We start from the raw sequence: 26,675 nt of genomic DNA on the forward strand, positions 1-26,675 counted from the left end.
CTGCGCCGCGGGCATAAGGAAATAGTCTAACCTAGAAAGACTCCCGTGTGCCCCAGAGTGAAAGGTGTATTGACATTGGGTCGGGTGCATTAATCGCCAACTATCCACCAGGCCGAAGGTCTCCAACAGACCACCTAGCCAAGCCTGGGCAGCGGGGAGGGCCCTGGGTGGGTGACGATCCAGGTCACCCGAAACCACCGAGTTAAAATCCCCGCCCATAAGCAAAAGGCCATCCGGAAGTTCAAGCAGCATTCGACCCAAGTCCGCGAAGGTGGAGTTCTGGAGGCCCGGTGGGACGTAAATTGAGACCAGGGCAAGGGGATGCCCCTCCCACCTCCCAGTCAGACAAACATAACGCCCTCTGTCATCTGAGACCACCCTCGTGATCTCCAACGGAAGTGAGGATCGCAGGAGAATGCCCACCCCCCTGGAGCCAGTTGTGAAACCCGAGTGAGCCACGAGGCGGTAACCCCCCCTGTTCATTGCATGGCAGACATTACCAACCAAATGCGTCTCCTGGATAAACACCACATCAGGAGTCAGACGACGCAAATACTGCAGAACTACACCCCGTTTAATACGGTCCCCCAACCCATTGACGTTCCATGACATCAGCTTCAACCCGTCCCCCCCATCCCCTCCAATAGATCAGAGGTCCCCCCGCAAGTAGCACCAGTCCCAAAGGTGGCAGAAAATCAATACCTCGCCCTGCAAACAAAAACCACACTACAAAACAACCCCTCCTTCCCCCCCACCCCCCCCAACACCCAACTCCCCCCACCCTGCACCCCTGCGGGCCAAAAAACCCCCCCAAATTGCAGTGTGCCTGTCGCCCAACTAACCCCAGTCTACAAAAAGACCCCGGAGGAGGAAAGGGACCCGTCCCCGCCCGCCCCCCATACAGGTACTAGCAAAACACACTGAACCAAAGAAGTACAACCCAGCTGAGCAGTGCAAATTGGCAAAGTCAAGGACCAAGAGTCACTCCAAAGGGGATCCGTCACCGTTGGCACCCGCAGAGGGCCCAGGACAGCCACCTCTGTCCGGCAGCGAGTCCAACCAGTCACTCACGGCCACAGGAGAGTCAAAGAAGGCAGTCCGATCCTCGTGTTCCACTCGGAGTTTGGCAGGGTAGAGCATAGAGTACTTTAGGCCCAGCTCACGAAGACGACGTTTCACCCCCTGGAACCCCATCCGCTGTTTCTGGACAAGTTGAGTAAAGTCCGGATAAAAGTTAATGGATGAGTTCTCATGTCGAACCGGGCCATGGACCCGCGAGGCCTGCAGAATCGCATCCCGGTCTCTGTAGTAAAACAGTTTGGCCACGATAGGCCTCGGGGGGGCCCCCGGCCGTGGCCGCCCGCCCGGAACTCGATGAGCCCGTTCAACGGCAAAAAATTTACTCAAGCCCGCAGGGGTCAGCTGTTGGAGGATGAGTTCCTCGACCAGGAGGTCAACCGGGCGGTCGTCTGAGGACTCCGGTACGCCGATGACACGGATGTTGTTGCGTCGGGCCCGTCCCTCGAAGTCCTCCAGCCGCCGGGCCATCTGCTCATTGACCACCTTGATGTCGCCAAGCGCGGCCTGCAGGTCCGACACATCCGCACCCAGGGTGGAGGTCCGCGCATCGAGAGTTTGAACCCTCTCGTTTGTTTTGGAGAGGTCCGCCCGTATTAAGGTGACATCAATCGCCACCGTATCGATCTTGCGGGCCAGGGCCTCGTATTGCGTGGCGATGGTCTCCCTGATGCCATCAATGGCGCCCATGATGTCCTGTAGGGAAAGTTCCGAAGAGACGGATGTGCCACCACTGGCGACGTCTGAGGGGGGACCGGCCGTTCCAGGAGAGCCTCTGCCCTGAGTGTAGCGGTCCATGTTGTTGGTCTGGACCGATCCTCCACGGAGGGAGGATTTAGTCTTGCGCCCCTCGGGGCCCCCCTTGCCCCCCATGCGGCCACGGACTCCGAGGGGGACCGCCGATCAAAAGTAGTCGGGATACCGGCCCTGGAGATCAGCGCCTCACCCGAGGCCACAATATGGCGATGCGGGGGGACCCAAGGCGATAGGCACTCTAGTGGCAGGTGGTGACAAAGCTTTGTGCAGAGGTCAGGGAAACACCCCGCCACCTCAATCGCTCCACCGGCCAGCCCCCTGAGGCCTGAAAGTGAAACCGAAAGTGGCCGAGCGGCCCCTGGCACCGCGCCGCAGCCGTTGTTGTTCAACTGCGACACGGCCCCACGGCTCACCGTCGCCCCGGGCACCTCCGTCGGGTGGGTCCCAAAAGTTCAGTCAACGATAACTCAGGATTCCCGGGTCCGAGTAAATTTCTGAAAAGAGATACGTGCTCAGCCGGTCGTCATCTCCCAGATTCCATAAACCAAATCAGGATATTGTCAGGATAAATTCCGAGGAGCAGCGAGGGTCCGGGGAGCCCTGTGCTCACGCGACCATCTTGGATGCGCGCTAGGCTCCTCCAACCTTTCATTTCTTAACTTTTCTGTGGGCGGTAAATATAACATAGATTTTCCAGCCACTGCTGGGGTACTCGTTTACATACCCTTGCATGCCTCTATGTGTCTGCCCTCTGTGTGCTGATGGTCACGTTGATAGCAGTGACCGGCGGGTCTCTTGAAGCTGACGACTGCACAAATCAGTAACCACCGGTAAACACCAGTCTTAATCATTTACACTAAAAGTTGCAGAGGATCAGGCGTTATAAAAACCGAAGAGGTGAGCTGGGCTTTACCTTTCTTCATCGCTTTCTTTTCAAGTCTGCTGCCTGCTCTAGCGCTGAGCGGCTCCCGGGGGATCCAGCCCTGTCGAGGGCACTACGAACATGAAGCAGGTTACCGCAGCGCTGTGCTTGACGCTGCTGCTGTCCCTCGGCTGCGCCCTCAGCACTCAGCCTCTGGAGCCGGAAGACTGCAATGCCACAGACGTCCAGGCGGGCTTGGTCCTTGACGAGATAAACAAAGACCAAGACGAAGGTTACATCCTCAGTCTGTACCGCATGGCCGACGCTCACAGCCAACATGTGGTAAGGGAGTGAGGGTGGTTCCATGCCCTGTCCAGAAGCGTGGAGTTGGGGGGAAATGGGTATGTGCCCTAAACTTGGGGAGGCTGTGGCGTAATGGCCAGAGCTGCCAACTTTGGAATTGGGGAACCAGGTTCGAGTCTAGGCGATGGCTCAACAACTGGTGATTCTGGGCAAATCACTTAATGTACCCCGTGCCTACCATAAATGAATGCGCCGTTGCCTAATTAACTGGTGCTCATGTATAGCGCTCCAATACCTTCGGGTTGAGTTCGCGTAGATACAAAAAAACTGCAAAAAAACAAACAAAATCCCCTTCCTTCCTTCCTTCACATAGAAAGTACCTCTTCCATATGAAGAATTATCTTCCCACAGATCTCAAGAAAAACAAGCATTGGCATAGCCAATAGGTCTCGCTTTTGGGACCTTATAAATATTTAGTTATGCAGCACAATATCCTTGGTGCAACGACATCAACCGGTGCATGGCTGAACACTTATAAGATTCCAAAGGCGAGACCTATTGACTATGCCATTGCTTGTTTATAAGTGAATCAGTAAAAAGAAAGTTATGTCTGTGAATATGTCTTGAGAAACTATCAATTGAGTTTTCTAGACAGAGCACAACACAGCCTGCCATTGCACCCCTCCAAAGCACATGTCCGTGGAAGACAGAAGAACCACTGCTCTGATCAAACACCAACAGCACAGACGGAAATAAAACAAGCATTAACAAAGCCTGTGGGTTTCAGACAGACAACATCTACGCCCAGATTGATAAAGATCATACTATCATGTCGCCAAGACCTGGAACACCCTCCCCATCCTCCTACGGCAGACCCAGGACCTACTAACCTTCAGGAGGCTTCTCAAGATCTGGAACACCCTCCCCATCCTTCTACGGCAGACCCAGGACTTACTAACCTTCAGAAGGCTTCTCAAGACCTGGAACACCCTCCCCATCCTCCTATGGCAGACCCAGGACCTACTAACCTTCTGGAGGCTTCTCAAGACCTGGAACACCCTCCCCATCCTCCTACGGCAGACCCAGGACCTACCCACCTTCAGGAGGCTTCTCAAGACCTGGCTATTCGAGCAATAGCAGCACCCCCGCCCCGCGCCTTGAGACCCTCATGGGTGAGTAGTGCGCTCTACAAATGTATTGATTGATTGATTGATTGATTGGTAGAGGGAATAACATGCAGACGTCCATGCACACAAGTCAACACGCATGTAGATACTCACTCAGACAGGTGACACCCATGCACACCGATATCCAGACATCCTGTCGACTCACTGCTGTCGTTCCCACTTTCAATAGGATGTGAACCATCTGCTGCTGCACTATACCACATCCCTTGAGATGAACTTTTGGAAAATCTTGCTTTCTTATCCAGGCCAAGCAACCTCTGGGTCCTCACTTCGATGATTATCATCTGTGTGTACCACGGATAGCTGAGGTGATGTTCAATCTCGAGCTATTAATATTGTTAGTGTAGTAAGCTTAACCACATCAGACAGGATTACGTTAGTGCCTACCCTATGCATGATCACCAACAGTGCATCACCTCAGTGCATCAGGCAGGCCTTGCAGCAGCTTTAGAAGCATAAAGGTCACAATGCCCCTGGCAGCAAGGTAATAATATCAGTAATGTACGTACAATTTATCCCTTAAATATGTGTTTTAAATATATTTTAGAAATGTAACCATTTTACGCCAATCATCAGCTTATGAGTTCAGAAAAAGCACACATTTTGGTCTTAAACACACACTTTACATTTTTATATACATACATTAATTCAGTAAAGCAAAAGTAATTTAGTAGATGAGGAGGGCTACTTATAGGAAGGTGGAGAGCTACTAGTAGCTCAGACGCTACACATTGGAAAAGTCTGGTACCAACCAGGCCCTTCTGCTTATCTTGCGGGGTCATGAAATTAAACAGGACCAACAAGACCATGGCAATACCAGGTCTGCCAGATCTATGGCTGCACCTCACTCACACTGGACCGGTTTTCACGCTTAACAGAAGGAGATGAATCCATTACGAGTTGCGCTCTCACCCGATCTCGAAAAAGAGGTTCTAATTAAACAAGAGCTTCTCAGTGAGACATGATGGGAAGCGGGAGAAAGGAAAGCGACACAGATGCCAGTTGTCAGCATGAGGAGGTTCACTTATAGGTTTTTTTTGTACACCAAGTCTCAATATTCCTGGGTAGCACATTAAGAAAAAGGTAACAACATGATAAGAATGGAAATATATGTATATTATGTGAGAGACAGCTTTCGTGAGTTAACAGGACAGAAGCAGTTTTGACCAGATTTCACACTAACCAGTAACTGGCAGAGAGACAAAGTAAGCAAACACAAGGAGATAATGGACGGAGAGCTGAAACTTTTGAAACACTCACCCCAGTCACAGATCTGGGTTGCATCCATCATCGTTCTTTAGCTCACTTCGCCACCCCAGTTCAGACACAGCTATATGCAAATAAGTCTTGACCCTGTGCCTAATGGGAACAGTCCAGACCGAACTGCCAAGCCATGTTTTCCCTGGACCATAAACAAGCTTCCTGGGACTGGTTTCGGGATAACAGCCCTCATCAGCCAGGTTAGCTTGAACCCATTGGTAAAGTGAACAAGGGACCCAAGTCTGGGCATACCCTGCCAACTTAGGGCGAACAAAGCAAACACAAGGAGATGATGGACAGAGCGCTGAAACTTTTCAAACACTCACACCCAGTCACAGATCTGGGTTGAATCCAGCATCGTTCTTTAGCTCAGTTCGCCACTCCAGCTCAGACACAGATATATGCAAATCAGTCTCGACTCTGTGCCTCTTGGGAACAGTCCAGCCTGAACTACCAAGCCATGACTTCTCTGGACCAGAAACAAGTATCCTGGGACCGGGTATTTGACTCTATCGAATGGCGATATATGTTTTACATTTTAAAGCGGATGAGGTTCCCGACCGTTTTTTAACGATGGCTGCAGCTTCTGTACACTGACCCATCGGCGCGTGTCCTATGCTTGAGCCTTTGGCTTTTGTGATTCGACAGCGTCACAGGGAATCGGCACTAAACTTTAACCATCGCCCCATCGGCATATCCCTCTACGCTGATGACATGGTGCTTTTCATTCACGAACCACAAAAATACTTGTCCCCTACCCTGCGGGAATATATCTGTTTCGGCTTGTTTTCTGGTCTCTTGATAAACTGAGATAAATCGGTGATAGTCCCCTTGATGACAATCACGGCACCCCCGCAAATCGAATACCCGCTGATCTGATCAACAGATCCGGTGAAGGATCTGGGAGTGTGGGTACATCGCGATCCAGAGATTGTCATACGTGAGAATTATGGTAAGGCCTGTGCGGCCCTGGAACTTCAAGTAGACAGATGGTCCTCTCTACCACTATCCCTTGCAGACCGCGTTGCCATTATTAAAATGATCGTTCTACCACGGTTTCTTAATCTTTTCAGTAATATCCCAATCAAGCTCATGAAACAGCTCTTTCGCACAAAAAGAACCCACTTACTTAGACTAATTTGGAATGGCAAACCAGCTAGAGTAAGCTGGCGTACACTTACACCGGACTATACACAAGGTGGATTCTGTGCACCAGATCTATACTTGTACTACCTTTGTGCGCAGGCGCCGTACGCCTAATATTGGTACAACCCGCACACCTTCACACCTCATGTTGTGGTAGAAGAAGGGGATACGCACCCCATTCCACTGACTGGGATACTCATGCATACACGTAGAGGCACCCCCCGGACAGAAATAAACACTGTAGACACTACCATTGTTGCTTGGCAAGCTATTGGTAAGTTGGCGGCCAAGCTCCCAATATATATGCCCCGCAGTGGCGGCTGGAATTAAGGGGCGTAGGGGGCGTTGCCCCACCTACCAGCATCAGGGGGGGAAACTAAAGGGAGAGTCTGAACAGCAATTGAGCAGTTTAAAGAAGTGCTCACTGCTTGGTGGTCCCCCGTGAAACTTGAAAGTTAAACTATGTAAAGTAAAATAAATATATATATATTTTTTTACTTACTTATACTTTGTCCCGAAGAGTCTTCCTGCGCAATGTGCGCATGTGCAAAAGCTGGGCGAGAACTATTCGTCGCCCTCGAGGCATAAGCGAGGAGCGAGGAGGCGGGTGACATCAGCCTTGTGGGAGTGGCTGAAAAAAGCGGCAGTGCATGGGTTTCAAATGGGGTGATAATGAATTGGCCCAGGGCGCGGTCAGTGGAGCGCCATTCAGGGTAATGGGAAGGGGCAGGGCTGGCTCACAGTGCACTGAGTGCAGGGGGTGGTAACAATTACAGCACTCCTTTCGCCTCTGTAAATTAGGCTCTCTCATTGGGTGAGGCCAAGGCGCGCGGGGTGGCAATCCATTTAGTTTCAGTTTGGCAGGCAGTTCCTATTTCCGGGAGGGGTGTGTTTGTTGCTGGAAAAAGGCGCCTGCGGCCGTGATTTCAAACGACACGACACATGTGCAGGTAAGCCTTTTCCCTATTTTTGAACCCCAGGACTCGGCAGACCTGCTATTAAATGTCGGATGATGGATCCTGAGTCCGGAGCCCCTCACTGCACACACGATCTATTCAGGAGCCCATCACTGCACACATGATCTGCTCCAGAATCGGAGCCCTTCCCTTTGCTATAATGCACTCTCTCACTGCACGGAGTGCACACACTGGCTACTCCTCAACTTCTACCAATGCACTGCCTACTTCTAAGCCGCACACTGTTTACTCCTGCTGTGGCTCTCACTGCATACATCGTCATCGTTTAATCCCGAGAACCTCACTGCACACACAGTCTACTGTGGATCCTCTCACTGGACACATAATCCGGAGCCTCTCGCAGAACACGTCTTCTAGACTTCTACCCTAGCACACTGGCTGATCTGAAGCCTTTCACTGCACACACTGTCTATCGAGTCCCGAGCCTCCCACTGTATCTACCTGCTACTACTCCTTCCTCCAGGTCTCACTGCATACATGTTTTACTCCCCAAGTCCCTCACTGCACACAGCGTCTACTCCCGGTCCGCTCACTGCACATACCTACCCTCTGGACTTCTACCTGCGCAGCTAACTCCCAAAGCGCACCTCTGACCCTCTCCCTGCCCATACAAACTGTGGCACCACCCTGCCAGTGCCACAGCCACCTCAGCATGAACTGGCATCCCTCCCTGCACACCCCGTCATAACTCCCTGCGCATGCAGTGCCTCTCCCTTCCTTTAAACGCCAGCATCAGCCAGTGGGTTGATGCTGGCGTGTAGAGGAAGGGAGAGGCACCGACCTGTACGGAGGGGTCAGTCCCACAGGGCCCGCACTGGTGATGGGGTCACTGGGGGCTGCCCCTGTTGGCAAAGCTCCGGGACCAGTCCTACAGCTCCTTAGACTGGTTGGGCCGTGCACTTTCTGCAGGTCGAACTGCAGCCCCTGGTGTCTCAGCAGGCCCTGCTGGGAAGGCTCACTAGCTCTAATGAATACGTTTTTGGCCGTTGGCAGCTTTCGGCGAGAGCAGTCTTTGTAATTAAATACTCTCTCTCAGCAAATACAGCCAATTCTCTTCTGTTTGGAGCTTATTAATAACCTTGAGGTGTGAGTAAACAGAAACTAACTAAACGGAAAACAAAAATACAGTTCTGAATTCATTCGCCAGATGGGAGCCTCCTTTGGTCCACACTCCCAACTCTGTTATAGTTTCGAAACTCTTTCTCCCATCGTTAAAGGTTCTTAAAATCTACTCAGTGTGGTATTCTCAGTCATATTCTGTAAGAAAATAATGGGGATTTTTCTGTCCTGCTCTGTATGACCGAACCCGGAACATCGTTTATTTAGTACTGCTTATTAGATGCTCAGAACTGCACCAGCCTCCATTAGACTCTAACTGAACCCTATAAACAGTCGTAATCAGTCACAGAAGGTTAGAAAACGTCACTAGTGAATAGACCTGTTAAGTGCAAAAGGGAATAATTAGGTTTGATGGGCACTCAGCACACGGGTAATGAAGGCTTAGAAAAGAGAAAATCCTAGCAAACCGTTCCTCCTGACACATACGCCACCCTCTCCCCCCCAAAAAAATTAAGATGCACTGTGTAAAATGTCGCATTCAGATTCTACAGTAAAAGGCAGCAAGGCATGGCACTGTAAAAAATAGCCAGACATCTTGGTTACGTGAATGGTTCTATAAATGTAATTGTAGGGTACAAGAGTGACTGTTCCTATGGTGTGTTAGTGCTCTGTTAGGCATGCAGTTGTAGGGTAGTTGTCTGGTGTTGTTGGGGGTTGAACTGTTCTGGGGCTATAGGGTGGTGATGTGTCATTAGTAGTTGGGCAGTATGAGTGTTAGCACACTGATGACGTAGGTAGGGTGGTGCTGGATGTGAGTTTGCCATACTGGTGAAGCTAATCTAGGGTTGAGGCCATGGTGCCGTACTGTGGTATATAGTGTGAGTGTGAGAATGATGGTTGGGGGTGCTATCAAGGTGATTGTGCACTGGTGGTTGCCGTGCAGTAGTGTGGTTCTAAGATGGTTTTGCATTGTTGTTGGGTGGTAGTGCAGCTCAGAGATGGAACATGGTCCCAGGGGTGGTGATGTACTTCCGGTGAGTGATGATGCAGTGGTGTGGAAGTATTGGTGGGGTGGACCGTAGTGAGGCAGTGAAAAATGAATGTCCTTTAAGGTGCTTTTGTGGGGTTAGGGGCGGTAGTGTGTAGTGATGAGGTTGGATTTGTGGTGTCGTGTGTTGACATTCCAGTGTTTTGGGTTCATAATGCAGTGCCCTGGGTAGGGTGTTGCCTGGGATCGCCACCAAAGTGAGAATATTACACATTCTGACAAATGTTAGTTTTACAAACACAACCTTATACTACAATTTATGCTATAAACTTAATAAAATGAACAGCTGACAGAAAGAGGAATTCATGCAAAATGCATGCAGTGCTGGCTCCTTCATAGAGGCATGGAGGCATCAAAACAACCCCCCCCCCCCCCCTCGTAGGTGGTTCAGGCTCGCTTGCTACGCAGTGAAGTACAACAATTGTCTTACGTCTCACCACTTTCAAATGTCACCAGCCGCCCCTGATGCCCCGGCTCTCCCGATTGCACATCATGCATCGCTCTCAGTTGCACAGGAAACGGGTCTGATCCGCTCACTGCAAGCGGTTGGTATTAAGCATATGCAGGATCTCTTTTCAGATGGGCACTTTCTCACTTCTGAGGACCTTCAATACATCACCAATCAGACGCCATTGTTTCAGTTCACTGTTCATCGCCTAAAACTTGTGTTCAAAACACATTAGGAGTCGTTTCCTGTGAAACCATCTCCTTTACAATCCTTGCAACTTTTATTGGTCGCACCCTCGAAACGAAAACTGGTTACCAAACTGTACAGGGCGGTGCACGCTGAAATGGTAAGAGGGGATGACCTTAGGTTGGTTTGTTGGAATAATAAGTTAGATCCTCCGCTGACTCCATCAGAGTGGGAGCACATTTGCACATTAACTGGTAAACTAACACCCACTGGAAATCTCAGAATCATCCATTTTAAATATATTCACCAGTTCTACCACACGCCTCTTAAATTGTATAAAATTGGCCTCCGTGACACAAGTAATTGCAAAAGGTGTGGCCAACCAGATGCAGACTTTTGGCATCTGGCATAGCACTGTAATCTTGTCGCAAAATACTGGGAAGAAGTAATAAATTGTTACGAGCCATGTCCAATCAGAACTTGCAATGCGCTCCTTCGAGCTGCTTGCTATGTTTTGTGCCTCAGGTAAAAGGTGCTTTGGGGAAATTCTTGAGAATTGCATTGTTATTAGCGAAACGACAAATAGCATTAACTTGGGAGAGCTCTCTGGCCCCTCGCACTGATCATTGGCTGAATGATATGGTATACTGTAAAGAGGCTCTTGAATTGTATGTAGAAGAACTTCCGTCATCGTCTAAGCCCAAAGACATCTGGGAACCAATACGGCAATATCTGATGGCGAAGGGTCGAAGTGATCCCATAGCGGATGACTAAACGATATTATTATGTAACATATAGTCTTTGCCCTGTGACTTTGGTGTAATATGTGGTATTTCATTTCTCTGTGTGTGACTATGCAAATAGGGTCAATCACATCTGGTTTGTTGTTTTTCTTTTTTGTGTTGTCAAGTTACCGCCCTGCGTGGCGGCATTGCGAATTGCCTCCTCTTGAAACTCAATAAAAAGAATAAATGATTTTCAATCACTCACCCCCAGTCACAGATCTGGGTTGAATCCATCATCGTTCTTTAGCTCAGTTCGCCACCCCAGTTCAGTCCCAGCTACATGCAAATCAGTCTTGACCCTGTGCCTCATGGGAACAGTCCAGTCCGAATTGCCAAACCATGTCTTCCCTGGACTGGAAACAAGTATCCTAGGACCTGTTTCGGGCTAACAGCCCTCATCAGCCAGGCTAGCTTGAATCCACTGGCAAAGTGAGCAAGGGACCCACGTCTGGGCATACCCTGCCAACCTTAGGGCGAACAAAGAAAACACAAGGAGATGATGGACGGAGCGCTGAAACTTTTCAAACACTCACCCCCAGTCAGAGACAAAGGACTCCTAGGAGCAGTTAATTTGAAAAAAGGTGCGATCAGGAGAAAATATAAACAAATGTATATACTGAGAAAATACTCGTATTAAAGGACCCAAGGAAACCAAAAGGCACACAAACCAAAAACGTGAAGGGTCAGGAGGTCAGGTAACAAATTATATAGCAAGCCCATAAGCCATCAAACTAACCAAACAGCTGCAAGGGGATTGGGGGGCGATAGAGAGCGAGACCCTGCCGGCCGACTACAGAATCCAGCACAAATCTGTGGTGCCAGGGCGCCAGCCACTGCCTAATGGGCTTGCTGACATGCCCCAACTGACGGCGCAGGTGAAGGTGCCACTATTTTGGAGGTAGAGGCTGCAGAAGTGTGACGCTATAACGGGGTCAGCCAAACCTTCCACGCAGGCTAGCAAGTCACGTTGGCCCCTCCTCCCACAACGGAGAGCTTGTGCCTCAAGGGCGAGAGACTGCTGCCGCCTGGACATGGCCGGAGAAGCAGTGGCGTAACAAAACTTGAGGGGGCCCCCCTACAAAGCACATGGAGGGGTCCCCCCCTGCGGCCCGGCTCACCATTTACCACTTTGCCCTAACACTCAGAAATATAGCATATTTTGATTTGAAACCTCCAACATTTAAATGAAATGCCTCTATATTATCTTTCTTTACGTTCTAATGAGAAAATGGGAAACACTCTTAACATACAAGCTATGCCTTTGTAACAATACAGTCAAAAGCAGATTATTTAACTGAGGCAGCAATCAGAACAATGCCAAAGAGTGACCCTTCTGTCTCAGGAACTGCCTACGGCTGAAGAACAAAGTACAAAGAACAACTATGAAGGGTCTGAAATGGAATTGACAATACCTTGAAACTTTGAAAGACAAACCCAAACCTGCAATTCCATAAAAACTCGACTGACAATATACACAAGAAGTACACAAGCTATAACTCAGTATACTGCGAAAGTCAAGAGAAATAGACTGGTGAATTATCTGCATGCCACACACTAGCGACTGTCAAGGGTTGTGCATGATAACGTGAACTGAGGAAGCAATTTCAATCATAATGTCTTTATTAGTAAGCACTGCAAAACAGGCAGGCAAACAAGGCTGAGGAAGAAAACTGTTGGATGCTTCAGAACATTGATGCAGATGTTTGTCTGTTTTAATTTATAATTTCTGTAGTGTTAACAATGCTAAATCCAAGATTTAAGGTAAACGTATTACAGACAAGTGCAAGCAACACCATAAAGAACAATGCATGTAGAATAAAAACAAACCATATCAGCAAGTACCTAATTACAATCTATAAAAACTGTAGTTGGTAAAGCAAAAGAAAAAGTGCAAATACTTTCAAAGTGCAAAATAAAGCAATCACCAGTCCAGCAATATATAAAAATCAAGCATGTTTTGTAAAACAATGCAACTTTCTTCTTGCATCAAGGTGAAAATACTTTCAAAGTGCATGGTAAAAACAAATCCAGCAGCTTCCCTCACAAGGACTGACCTGAACCACCAGACTGGGCCTTACTTCATAACAAACAGAGGCCTCCGACCTCTGCTAAATTACAGATTCACCATTGCCTCCAACTGGCTCTATAATCACGTGTGACACCGCCAACCAGGCCTGGATTTTAAGCCAACAGCGCGTTGCATTCTGGGAGTCGTGCTGTGACCATCTAAGTAAGGGGTTAAACATTCCAGCATGCAAAGTGTTGTGGGATAAAAGCTACGAATGGACACAACATGGTGCCAATGCCACTTGGCCGAAAGATCTTAAAAGCCCTGGTGTCTTAGCACCAGCAGGTGGACCCTAGCGGTGGCAAGTGTGGATTAACCTTGAAGGCCTGTCCACCACTATCCATGAAGTTCACCTCCAGTCTTGGGGACAGACCTATGAAGCAGCACATCATAGAGTGGCAGTGACTATGTCACTGAGGTCACAGGACCCTTGAGCAGGGTGGCTCTAGGGCAGTGCGACCGCACCGGGCGCTATCTTCAGGTGGGGGCTTCGTGTTTGTAAGTATAATATGGCTTTAAAAGCAGTTGCTGCCTCCTTCCTGGCCTCCAACATTTTTGGGCAACAATAAAAATGTTTTGATAACTCCAGTGATTTATGTTCTTAGTAGAGAGAGATGGTGTTTCGTCTAGTGGAAGGTTTGACTCATGAAAAGGAATGGCAGAGGTGTAATGTGCATGCTGCTAAGAACATGTGCCATGCAGATCACAAAGTGCACATAATGTGAATAGGTCAGTGGGTTACTGCTTTTGTCAGAGAGGCCCTATTGTTACTTGCAGTTAAGAAGTTAAAATACTAATACAAGGATCCTGTGACCTCAGTGACAGAGTCACTGCCACTCTATGGTGTGCTGTTTCATAGGTCTGTCCCCAAGACTTGAGGTGAACTTCATGGATAGTGGTGGACAGGCCTTCAAGGTTAATCCACACTTGCTACCGCTAGGGTCCACCTGCTGGTGCTAAGACACCAGGGCTTTTAAGATCTTGCGGCACCTTCTAAGGTGTAGCACAGGAATGTGCTCCCTCAGGAGAGTGGTCTGGGAGCCTGGTCATTAAGGCTGAACCTGGTTCACCAGTTCCACTTCAGAAGCTCTGAACATAGCACCACATTCTCTCCCCCACTGAACACCAAACTGCCCCACTTGCACTGCACTGACCCGCTATAAACACCTGGATGTGACTCAATTCTAATTACGCACTAGACAAGAGCAATATGCTGTCTAAAAAAATTAACAACATCCTAGAAAAAGCAAACACTCATAGGGAATGCAAGATTTATTAAATCATGTGAAATTTAAACATGGTCACCTTTTCCTTTGACACTCATTATTCTGAAATTAGTGAGTGTTTTTGCATGAAAAGGAAAGGCCATGACTACAGGGCCCGGTAGGGACCCGTTTCAGTGCCCATTGCTTATATCCTTTCAAAACATAGGCAGTATGGTTTAAAAAGACCACATACGTTACCACACAATCGCTGGACACATTTTGTTTTCCAAGTCACCCATCAAGCAGGTATTTCAGTACCTCCAGGCAAGGTGCACTTTCCCACCCAGGGAAAACAATGTTCTTCAAAGAGGGAGGAGTAACACTGTAAAGTGACGCTAATGTGTTTAGGTGTAAATCAATAAATCTGGCCACCTTGCAACCACTCAGTCTTGCTTTAATTAGTTATTTTTTTTTCACATTTGGAATGACGAGATTCTGATTCTACCCCTAGGTTATTTTTATAGGCCTGTAAAAGCAACAACCCTTATGCTGCAACGAGCCCCCCATTGTGTCCCGCAACCTGGCCCCCAACAAATTAGGTTAAACAATCGTTTTGCTGCTCTTTCTACCCTGGAGGATAACGATTGACAGGGGGATAGCTTTATGATGCCTTGGCCTGTTTTAAAAGGGAGCTCATTGTGTGCCTGTCGGGAGCCATCTGTTGCCTTGCAATCTCTGGCACAAGCTATCGAACCTGCTCCGCCTGTTACTCCTGTTCATACGAGCCTACTTCCTGATTGTCCTATTATTGACCTCCCTATGGAGACACAGCTATCGAACCCGCCAAATTTGAGTAACAGCCTATCTTTTTCTTCCTGGAACATAGCCGGTCTCCATTCTAAACTGGCCTCTCCTGATTGGGTGGCGTTTGTAGATCAGGTTGATATTTGGTGTTTCCAAGAAACATGGGCAGTGGATCCGATTTATCGTGTAGGTTATGTTAATTATTTTAAACCAGCTGTTAGGGGTATTAGAGGTAGACCGGTGGGTGGTCTATCAATCTGGGTACGTCAATGCGAAGGTATTGAAGTTAGGGAAGTCCCAACGGACAGCCCCGACATATTGGCCATACAGGTCTCCTCTCCTAAGGGCCTTAATATTCATATATTTAACACCTATCTTAGGGGAGTTCCCGGTGGTAAATGTCCCCCCTCTGTCTTTGTATTGGATCAATTACTTCGTAATACACCTAGAGCTGGTCACAGGGTGGTGGCAGGTGACTTCAACACTTGTTTTGAACCTTTGGGGTCTGACGATGGGTATCTTACCGAAAGTGAGGACTCTGTGTGGGGTATCCCCCAATTAGAACTAAACCCCATTAGTAAATGGACACAAGTAGCACTATTTTTGAAGGGGCTTTGTTTGGAATTGGGGTTGCGGGCTGTTAATGGAAGAACAACCTCGGACAGGGGAGGAATGACAACCTTCGACAATGGCAGAAGTAAGAGCAGAATTGACTACATCTTGGTTAATAGTGAGCTGTGGGCAGACGTCATTGACATGGTGGTGACGGATAGGTTAGAGAGTGATCATAACCCCCTGATGCCGACCCTGACCGATAGTAGTTTTTCAGGTTGTAGTAAAGATGATGTATCCTCCCTGCAGGTGCCAGCTACCCTGTCTAATGACATGAAAAGGGTTGCCCATGATCCCTCTGCTCGGGCTGCTATTAGGGAACTGGTCAATGTTGCTATGTTTAAGTTGTCCTGCTATGACACCAAGGAAGAGATCATTACCCTCATTCCGGACATCCACAGTGAACTATTTACAGCCCTTAAAAAATTCTTCATTAAAAGTGTCCCAGCCACTATTAAATCCACTCGCCAGAAGGAGAATTCGTGGTTCAATGTAGGTTGTAGAGAGTCACGTAAAGCATTAATCCTAGCCATTAAGTCAAGGGACTCGACAAAGATCAGGAGATGTAGAGCTGCTTACAAATCTGCTCAAAGGTCAGCAAAATTAAACTGGGACGAAACTCGCTGGCGCGAGTTATTTGAGGCTTGGGAGGGTAGAAATATGTGCCATTTTTGGCATCTCTTAAAATGGGGTAGGAACCCGCAGGCTATGATTCCAGCTAATCATGTTGCACCTGCCCAGTGGGTTAGTTATTTTGAAAATCAATTTAAGTCCACTGGAAACATCGTAAATGCCCCGCTGCCATTTAATGATGCAGGAATATTAGAGTTCACCTGTAGTGAGGTGATGCTAACTTTGAAATCTCTCCCGAACGGTAAAGCCCCAGGCCCTGACTGTATCCCTGCTGACTTATTCAAAGAGGATCAGGATCTTTGGGTACCTTACCTAAAAACCCTAGCTAATGCCCTGGCTAGTGGAGCGACGGTCCCGGATTCTTAGTTTGGGGCAGAGATTTTGCCAATCTATAAGAAGGGCGATCGCTCTGCCCCAGCCAACTACCGCCCGATCAGCCTCATAGATGCGGCCCAAAAAATCACCGCACGTTTGTTGCTGGGCCGCATCACTAGTTGGATTTCTGATAATGACATCCTGACGCCTTTTCAGGCTGGTTTCCGGACACATGTAGGAACCATAGATCAAGCCTTTAGGTTTACACTACTTTATTGGAAGGAAGTCTATCTTGGGGGGGGCATGCTCTTTGCAGCATTTGTGGACCTTAGGTCTGCATTTGATATGGTGCCAAGACCCAAACTGTGGGAGGTCCTCCGGGATATGGGAATGCCGGCCGAGTTTTTGAGGCTCTTAGTTAAACTGCACGCTCATACATTTGCCCAGGTTAGATGGGGTAAACCAGGGGAAGTAACTGCGAGATTTGAAGTGTCCAAAGGGGTCAGACAAGGGTGCGTTCTGGCCCCTACATTGTTTTCCCTGTTTATTAATGGTGTAACTAGTTATTTCTCTAACTTTCCGACTGATGCACCGTCGCTGGCAGGAATGAAAGTCCCCTTGCTCATGTTCGCGGATGATACGCTCCTTATCTCCAAAACCCGACAGGGGCTCTAACTGGCTCTGTCTAGGTTTGAGCTGTTTTGCCGCGAACATGAGCTCGAGGTCAATGTGGGGAAGACTAAATTCATGGTCCTCCGTGGCCCCCGCCCCGTAAAAGCCAGGGTTAATATGGGTGGTGTCAGGCTGGAACAGACTCCCACATTCACATATTTGGGGGTGACTTTTAGCGGCAACCTAAGTTGGAGGCCTCAAACAGAATTGCTTAGCCTAAAGCACTCACAATTAGGTGGTGCACTACTTAAGGAACACAGGCAATCCTGCACCAAACCCATAGCACCAGTGATGCAAATATACGGGTCTAAAATCCTTCCTGCAGTTATGTATGGTGCCGAGTTATGGGGGTACAGTAATCTGGACTCCCTGAGGGTGGCCCAAAATAACTTTTTGCGGTCATCAACAGGGCTACCCCTTTCCACTCCACGCATCCCTTTGCTATTCGATTTGGGTTGCCAACCTATTGAGGATATGGTCCGGTATAGGCCCTTGGCGTTTTGGCGACGCCTATGGACTACCCCAGAGCTTTCCCTTTATGCTAAGGCGTTATGCGAGGTAAAGGACATGGGGGGCTCCCATAGAATTAGTTGGCTGTCAGAAATCAAACTCTTATTGACAGGAATGGGCATGGGTGGTTTGTGGTCTAACCCTGCGTCGGCAGTCTTTCCCCCAAAAAAAATCTTTAAGGAAGCCTATTGGCAATGGATTTTACATAATCGCCTTACTCCTTTGATTGGTAGCTCTCTGACCACAACTTATTTGTCTATTAAGGATCAACCCTCTCAAGAAGCATACTGGGACGTAATAACCAAAAAGGAGGATCGGAAACTATATCACCAATTTAGAGTTGGGACACTACCATTATGTTCCTTTACCTCAAGTTGGACCCCAAATGGTAGTGATAAATGTCCAACTTGTAAAAATTTGGTTGAAACAGTTGATCATTTTTTATTTGTTTGTCCAGTATACCTTCAACCAAGAAGAGTTTGGTTGCGTCCTGTGTGTCGTGAATTGGGTGTCAGATCAGCCCTGACCGCTAGAAGGATTTTAAAGACAGACACATCTTCTCTTGTGGTTATTGGCTTAGCCAAATACATTAGCTGGGCATGGCTCTTACGGAATAGATGAAACTACCCCACTGGTTTCTTATATTGCAGCTTAGCATTACCCTTATCATCGTGGAGTATGTTATAATTAAACCCCATGTTATAATCAAGTTCAAGTCGATGTATATTGAAATGTTTAAAAAAAATGTTTTACTACTGCTTTTTAACTTGTTATTTATTAAATATATAATGTTAACAATAATTTTATTCCAATTTTAATTGTCATGATGAATTATTAATATGTCTTTTAAGATGAAATATTCGAAATAAAGACTTTTTTGACTTGAAAAAAAAAAAATTATTTGGAATGTTTTATTTCTCTCCACCCTGAGGCTGCACTTGGAATTTGAAAAATGTCAGGAAAAGACAACGTTTCCAGCAAATTTTGTTTTTTGGATCCATTTCACAGGGGAGCAAATAAACGAAAGGAGGAAAGAGAGGGTAATACCCGTTTCTTGAAGTCTCGGTTTTCACTAACTGAGGAGCGAGATAGAAAAGAGAGGGAAGAGGGGGAACAAATGGGGGGCAGCTGCCAGCGGCAGGAGAACTGGACACTGTCCTTGTCTTCTCTTGGCACGAAGGAAAAGACAGTCTCATTTTTCTTCTCTGTCCGTTCCGCCCGTCCACAAAAGCCGAGGCTTAACTATCTGCCTTGGCAATTTCTGACATCCGGGAGCCAGTATATAGCATCGGGGACGGTGTATGGACAGTATATAGCATCGGGGATATAGTATGACACAGTATATAGCATCGGGGACCGTGTGTGGACAGTATATAGCATCGGGGACAGAGTATGAGACAGTATATAGCATCGGGGGCGGTGTATGGGACAGTATATAGCAATGGGGATGGTGTATGGGACAGTATATAGCATCGGGGACAGAGTATGGGACAGTATATAGCATGGGGACAGAGTATGAGACAGTATATAGCATCAGGGACAGAGTATGAGACAGTATATAGCATCGGGGATGGTGCATGGGACAGTATGTAGCATCGGGGACGGTGCATGGGACAGTATGTAGCATTGGGGACAGTGTATGGGACAGTATATAGCATCGGGGACAGAAAATAGATTTCGTTGTTGCAGATTCCTTGTTGAATTGCGGGGAAGGATTAATCGACGAAGGGGGGCTCTTGTAGGGCGGTCTGGGGGTGGGGGCACTGGGATTATTTGCAATGAACCGCTGGTCTTGTCCGGTTTGCATGTAGGATCGATGCCTTACGCATCTCTTTCGCCCAATAGATCAAAGGGTTAGTGAGCTTTGGCGGGGCCTTTCTTTCCACCATCTCTGCACTGTCCGGGAGGTTTGAGGGGACACACATGAAAGGTCAACACCACCGAGGCCTGGGATGCACAGAGCTGGGCTTCTTTATGTTGACAATCAGTTCATGTTGAGACCGAAGTCAGATCAACCCTCATGCACTGTTCAGTCTCTTTCACAGACTCGCCTTGAAGGAGGGACTTGGGCACGGAGGCCTGCGCCGTCTCATCACTCTGTTGTAGAACGTGACGTATACCCAGAAGCCCGTTTATGAAGCGTGAATCCAGCTTTGTGAATGTCCATAAATGTAAATGAACCCTGATGAATTATGCATCAATCAAATATAAACTCTCAATCATGAGCACTAGCACGAGGAGGTGGATGGTATGGTCTCGTTTGTAATATATTATATGTTATAGTGCACACGGATTTCAAGTTCGACCTCTTGATTATACATTCTGCTCTTAACCTGTGCCATGGCACCGGAGATGCCCACACAGGCGTCCGGGTCCAACCGTCACCATGCACCACTGCTCTGGGCACCGAGTTTAGTCTGTGCCAGGTGGACAGAAGCTGCTCTAAACTGGTGTCAGGTGCACAGAAGCTGCTCTAAACCTGTGTCATGGCACTGCCGATGCCCACACAGGCGTCTGGGTCCACTCCTCACCGGGCACCACTTCTCTGGACACCGAGTGAAGTCTGTGCCAGGTTTGCATCAGCTGCTCTAAAAACAGTGCCATGGCAGACATGAGCTGCTCTAAACCTGTGCCATGGCAGACATGAGCTGCTCTAAACCAGTGCCATGGCACCAGAGATGCCCACACAGGCATCCGGGTCCCACCCTCACCAGGCACACTGCTCTGAGCACCGAGTGAAGCCTGGGCCAGGCTGTCATCAGCTGCTCCAGACCAGCGCCATGGAAATGCCATGCCGCCCCCAGGCACAGTCCCGACTGCCACCGCTTCAGCGTCTCTCCAACACCGCGGAGGCTGTTGCTATTGCTTCCAAGTGTGCCCTCCAGGCCCCCACCCCCGAGCTGGGCTGGTACACATACCCCCTGGGAGGCATGTTTGAAATAAGAAAGCAGGGGAACAGACTCTATGAAATTAGAGAAGTAGGGACACGCCGTGCCCTGCCGATTCTGTCCACTTCGACCCCTAGTGCGAGGAGTTTGCCTCCGGCGTTTCGCTGCTTTATAATGCCAATATTGTACTGTAGTCGCATGTGCGCTGTTTGCAGCACCAGGTTCCATCTGTGCACATCTTGTTTTTGAGGCTGTATAATGTTGTGTTTGTACACAGGATGAACGGTTTAGTAATACGTTTGTTGCACACCCCAGGGCAGGTTGTATGTTTGTACACCCCATTCACAGGTTATTTTATAGGGCCACTTTTGTACAACACAAGGCGGGTTGCCTCCTCGGACATACTCACTCACCTTTAGGACTGGCCTGCAGTTCGGAGGTGAGCGGGCAGCAGAAGACAGGGCGACTGGGCAAGGCTAGCCACCAGGCAGGGGCTAGTACTCTAGTATAATTAAATTATCCTAGCACAGCGGCCACACCCTTCTCAGTCAGTACTAATGCAAGTCACGCGCTCGCACTTTTAATTACATTGCGCATGACAATGGCAGGCATTAGTCACCAGCCCCGCCCTAACCCTTAAGACCGCGGAACCGCGCAGACGCATAGAAAACTGCGCGCCACCACGCCCATGCACCATAATTAATTAAAAGGCTCAGGCAGGTCGGTGTTCCGGCGTTTCCATCTCCCCATCTGGCTGTGCTCCCCCCGCATTTGTGCACATGCTTATCAGTAATGCTCTTTTCCGAAATGCAGGTATTTTTGAGCTCACCCAGTGTCCAAGCACCAACATGCAGGTCATAGATGTATTTGTAAGCTCCCCTCTGACGTAGGGGGAGCACAAACCGTCGGGGAAGCACATCTAGTTAGGTTATAGCTGTATTTGTAAGCTCCCCTCTGTGGTAGGGGGAGCACAAACCGACGGAGGAGCACATCTAGTTAGGTTATAGCTGTATTTGTAAGCTCCCCTCTGAGGTAGGGGGAGCACATCTAGTTAGAACACTGGCAGGGCGTGTGCATGGCACCATAATTAATGAAGAGAGGGGTAGAGGCCGTCACCGTGTGTGCACAGTTTAATTTATGGGGACTTGGGGAGGCCGTGCGCGCAGGAGCATCATTTTATCTGCAAAGACTGAAGAGGCTTGCTTGCAGGCGCAGCAGTCTCTCTCCGCTGAGAGTGAGGGGGCCCTGGAGCGTGGGGCCCCCCGCACCGCGGGGGCTGCAGGGGCCTGTGTTACGCCCCTGCCGCTGAGGTAGCTTTGTGGTTTAACGGTGTTTGCGGCGTGGGCCCGGATCATATATAGTGTGAATTTTGTCCAGTTTATATTGTAGCCTGAAGATCGTGTATATATGTAGAATCCTGCAGATTGATGCTGCCGGGGCAGCTACATATAACAATATGTCATCAGCATATAAAGAGATTTTGTCTTCATGCTGTTCTGTCCATTTCAGTCTTCTAATCATGGGGTCCCCCCTCACCCATGGCTCAAGCATCAAAGCAAATATGAGAGGCGACAGGGGGCAGCCCCGACGGGTTCCCCTCCCCAGTCGGAATTGCAGTGATGTGTGGCTATTGACGAATATTTGCACTGTTGGACGGTGTATAAAAGTTTGATGCATTTGATGTATGTAGGTCCGAAGCCCATGTGTTCCAGTACTGCAAATAGGCAAGTCCATTCGATCGTGTCAAATGCCATTCTGGCATCTAGTGAAAGCAGGGCCACGTCTTCCTGAATCGTGTCTGTCCTTCCCAGTACTCCGTGCAATCAGCAGGGGTTAAGGGCAGTGCTACATCCAGGCATAAAGCCTGACTGATCCGGGTGTACAAGTTTGCTGATGATAAGAATTATTCGATTGACTAATGCTTTGGCTAAACTTTTTGTTTCTGCTTTGAGGAGTGAGATGGGTCAGTAGGAGCCACACTCCTCTGTCAGTTTACCTTGCTTGTGTATCACAACTATTGATGCTAATCTTAGATCATCTGCGCGGGAACCTTTCTGGAGGCTTTCTTGATACATGGTGCAGAGGGGAGGTGTTATCTTAGAGACCGTCAACTTTACCAATTCAATGGGGAGCCAATTGGGTTCCATGGTTTTCCCTGATTTTATACCCCGTATGGCCATCGATATCTCCTCCTCTGTCAGGTCTCGCTCCAGGGATTCCCAGTCCTCTGGGTTCAAAGAGGTGACCAGGATGGTGGTCAGTAGGTCCCTAGAATCTGTGGGTGCTGATGTGGTTGCGGATGTATATATGTGGGCAAAATAAGAGGCAAATGCCTCTGCGATCTCCTGTGACTCTCTCAACTCTTTTCCCTTATCACCCCATAGTAGGGGGACCCATCTCTGGGCCCAGTCCTGCTTTTCGAGCCAGGTTAACAATTTGCCCGTTTTCTCAGCTAACGCATATATTTTGTGCTGTATGTCCTTCTGTTTGGTTCTGGCGGCCTCCGTTAATAATTGCATGTAATCAAGTCTTTTGATATTAAGGGTGTGTCTAGCTAAATCATCATCTGTGTTTGCTACATTTGCTTCTTCTTCCAGGATTTCCTTTTCGAGCGTCTCAATGCTTGCCCTTAACTCTTTTTTGTGGCCAACTGTTAGAGCAAGCGCTCGGACCTTGATCACTGCCCCAAACGCACCTCACAGGGTTTGTGCCAATTCTACCATGTTTTCGTTAAAATAACAGTCTGTGTCTTTTATTAGTTCCATTTTTACATGCGGGATTTTCAAACTCCATGGATTGATCGTGAGAGCTGTGTGTCTAGTGTGGAGTGGTCAGAGAAACCCCTTGCTAAACACCTTGCCTCTATGAAATTGGGGAGGTCCTCTGTGTGTGTCAGTAGGTAGTCAAGGCGGGACTGGCTACCATGGGCACCCGCAGGGAATGTATACTGATGTGTCAATGGGTTGAGGTGTCTCCAGATATCGGCGAGACCAAAGGCTTCTAAAAAGTCTGCCAGTTGTGATGTGTCATGCTCCCTCCTTGAGGAGGGCGTCAGTCTAATTGCTCGTTTACTATTAAATTAAAATCCCCTCCCATTAGTAGGATACCCTCCGGAGGGTCCAGCAGGAGTCTGCCGAGATCTGCCAATGTCGTCTTCTTCATAACAGGGAGTATCTACACCGAGAGTATGTTGATTTCCCCTCCCACGTTCCGGCTAGTGCAACAAATCTACCCTGTGTATCTGTCCATGTTTTGGGTATTATATAGGGGCAGTTTTTCTGGATAAGTATACTAGTCCCCCTAGGTCCAGAGGTGAATCTCGACTGGGCTACTAGGTTGTATCCCCATCTATGTAGTGCTTAAAGGTATTGCCTACCAGGGGGGTCTCCTGTAGTAGGGCGATCTCAGGCACCTGTTTTATGTATTGAAGTACAATCCCTCTTTTTAATTTGTCCCCAAGCCCGTTAACATTCCACGTAAGGAACCGGAGAGACCTTTCCTTTTGTTTAAGTGTCATCTTTCCTGTGTATGACGGGATCGTCTGCATAATGTGTTATGTTTGTGCTGTCTATTCTGCATTGAGTCCGGGATGAGAACCTAGCCTTCGTTTTCCATTTGCATACTTGTTGCTGCGAGTCCCCCTCCACCATGAAGACTGAAATGTAGTTTAACTGAATTCCCCTCCCTCCAACTTGCCTTTGCCCCCCCTCCCTCCCTGCCTCCCTTCATGATGGGAGCTGAACCTCCCCCCCAACTTGCAGAGTGCCTATCGCCCACCCTTGAAATGATGAGGTGCATGGTCCAACCCCACCCCGGTGCCCATCTGTTCCAGAGCCTGTTTTAGCTACTTAATCAAACAGGGATGAGTCCCTCTTATACTTGCGTCTCAGTCCTCGCGTTCTCTGGAGCGCCCATTTATGTCTTTCGTCCTTGATCCATTTTCTTACTGCATTTGTGTCCTAATTTGCTTCAGTTTGGGGATAGGCCTCCCGGGTCTCTCACAGCTGAACTGTAAGCTGGTAGATATTGTTGAACTTTATTATCCACTGTTGTCCTCGTCCAGAGGGTCTTGCTGCAGGATGGTGTCTGCCACACTCACTGCTTCGTTTTCTGGCCTGATCTGGCTTACTCTTGCACGGTGGTCCAGATGTGTTCTTTTCCTGGCTGTGCGCCATCCATCAAGCCAGTCCCATGTTTCTTCTGGGCTGTTAAAGAACCACACCTTCCCTTCTGACTCAACCCTTAGTTTAGCAGGAAATATCATGGCATACTTGATTTCTTTATCTCGCAGGGCTTTTTTGACTTCTAGGAAGCTATGGCGCTGCCTTTGCACTTTCAGAGTGAACTCTAGAAAAAATGTTATCTTGCTGTTTTCACGGCTGACCAGGGATGCGGTGCGCACTGTTTGTAGTATTGCATCCCTGTCTCGGAAGTTAAATACTCGCGCTAGTAGGGCCTAGGCGGTGCTCCAGGTTTCGGTCGGCCCCCGGGGACTCTGTGTGCTCTTTCAATTGAGAAGTACTTGGACAGGCACTTGGGTTGCAAATGCTTCACTATTAGCTCTTCTATAAACAAGTGTGCAGCTTGTCTTTCCGCTGGTTCTGGCAAGCCTAAAATTTGCACATTGTTGCGCCGAGCCCTGCCTTCGTAATTGTTGAGCTGGTTTTCCATCCTGTCGTTGCAGACCTGGAGGTCTGTGATCTGTTTAAGCAGGGAGCTATCCTTGGTTAATGAGTTGGATGTGGCGTCCACTTCTTTAATCCTGGTATTCATATTGCGGATATCTGCCCCGATCAAGGTGACTTCCGTAGAGACTGTGTCCATCGAGGATTCCAGAGATGTTTGGACAGTAGTAATTGTAGACAATATGTCTCATAGGGTCGGATCGGATTTCCCTTTTGTTTTTCTTATGTGTCAGAACCTCTTTTGCCATGCATACTTATTGAGTTTCACTTGCATCGTTACTCCCCCACTTCTCCCTCCTGCCATTGTTGCTCTTGCTGGGTATGGGCACGTTAGTCTGAATGTTCGGGCTTGACTGACTACTCTCTGCTGCCTGCTCTGGGGCCTAGGCCCTGTCCGGCCTGTCGGGTTTCGCCAGCCAAGTCTTGTTCGATTTCTGTCTCTGCCCACTTGCGTTCCTCTCTCTCTGCCGATGATTGCCTAGTGTTATTGTGGCGTCAGGGTTACTTCTATGACTTGGTAGCGGTCTCCTCAGCCGGTGTATGTATCTTCACCACCTCTCCCACGTGGGCGGCGACCACTATATTTTGTCCCCTGGTCTATTTTTTTCTACTAGGCCTCTAAGGCCTGTGCTGTGTTCCCCCGCTGCTGTCGAAGCTCATGGGTAGGCACTGTGCTTTCTCTGGTCCCTCTGCACATAGCTCGGCGGGACAGGTCGTTTTTGGGTAATTTGGGCAGGTCTTAGATACCTTAGTTCCGGTGGCTTCCCACGTTTCCACGGGCTGCCAACTCCTCTGTTTGGGCCGATGACGCTCACCTTTTCCTCTCGGCCTCTCGCTGGACCCACAGCCAGCTCGCGTCCGGGGCCGCGTTCACTGTCGGTCACAGCAGAAGTTAGCCGCGATCCCTTCTGCCTCTGCAGCGCTCCCGCTTTGTCGTGCGTGGTTGTTCTCCTGTGGCTGCGTCTCTCAGGGCCGCCTCGTCGCCGTTATTTTGAGCGTTCCTGCCGGGCCGTTGCGCCGACGACTAAGGCGTATCTCCGCTCTCCGTCACTTGATTTTTACCGCATTTGTCTCGGGACCTCCTGGCGCTCACAGGCTGTGGCGAGGCTGATTGAGGCTCTTACACTCGGATTAATGGACGGATTTTAGGACTTGCCGGGGGTGTTGTGCAGGAGCCGCGCTAGTGTCC

The sequence above is a fragment of the Triturus cristatus genome, chromosome 11 (genome assembly GCF_964204655.1).
Source record: "Triturus cristatus chromosome 11, aTriCri1.1, whole genome shotgun sequence".
Classification (NCBI taxonomy): domain Eukaryota; kingdom Metazoa; phylum Chordata; class Amphibia; order Caudata; family Salamandridae; genus Triturus; species Triturus cristatus.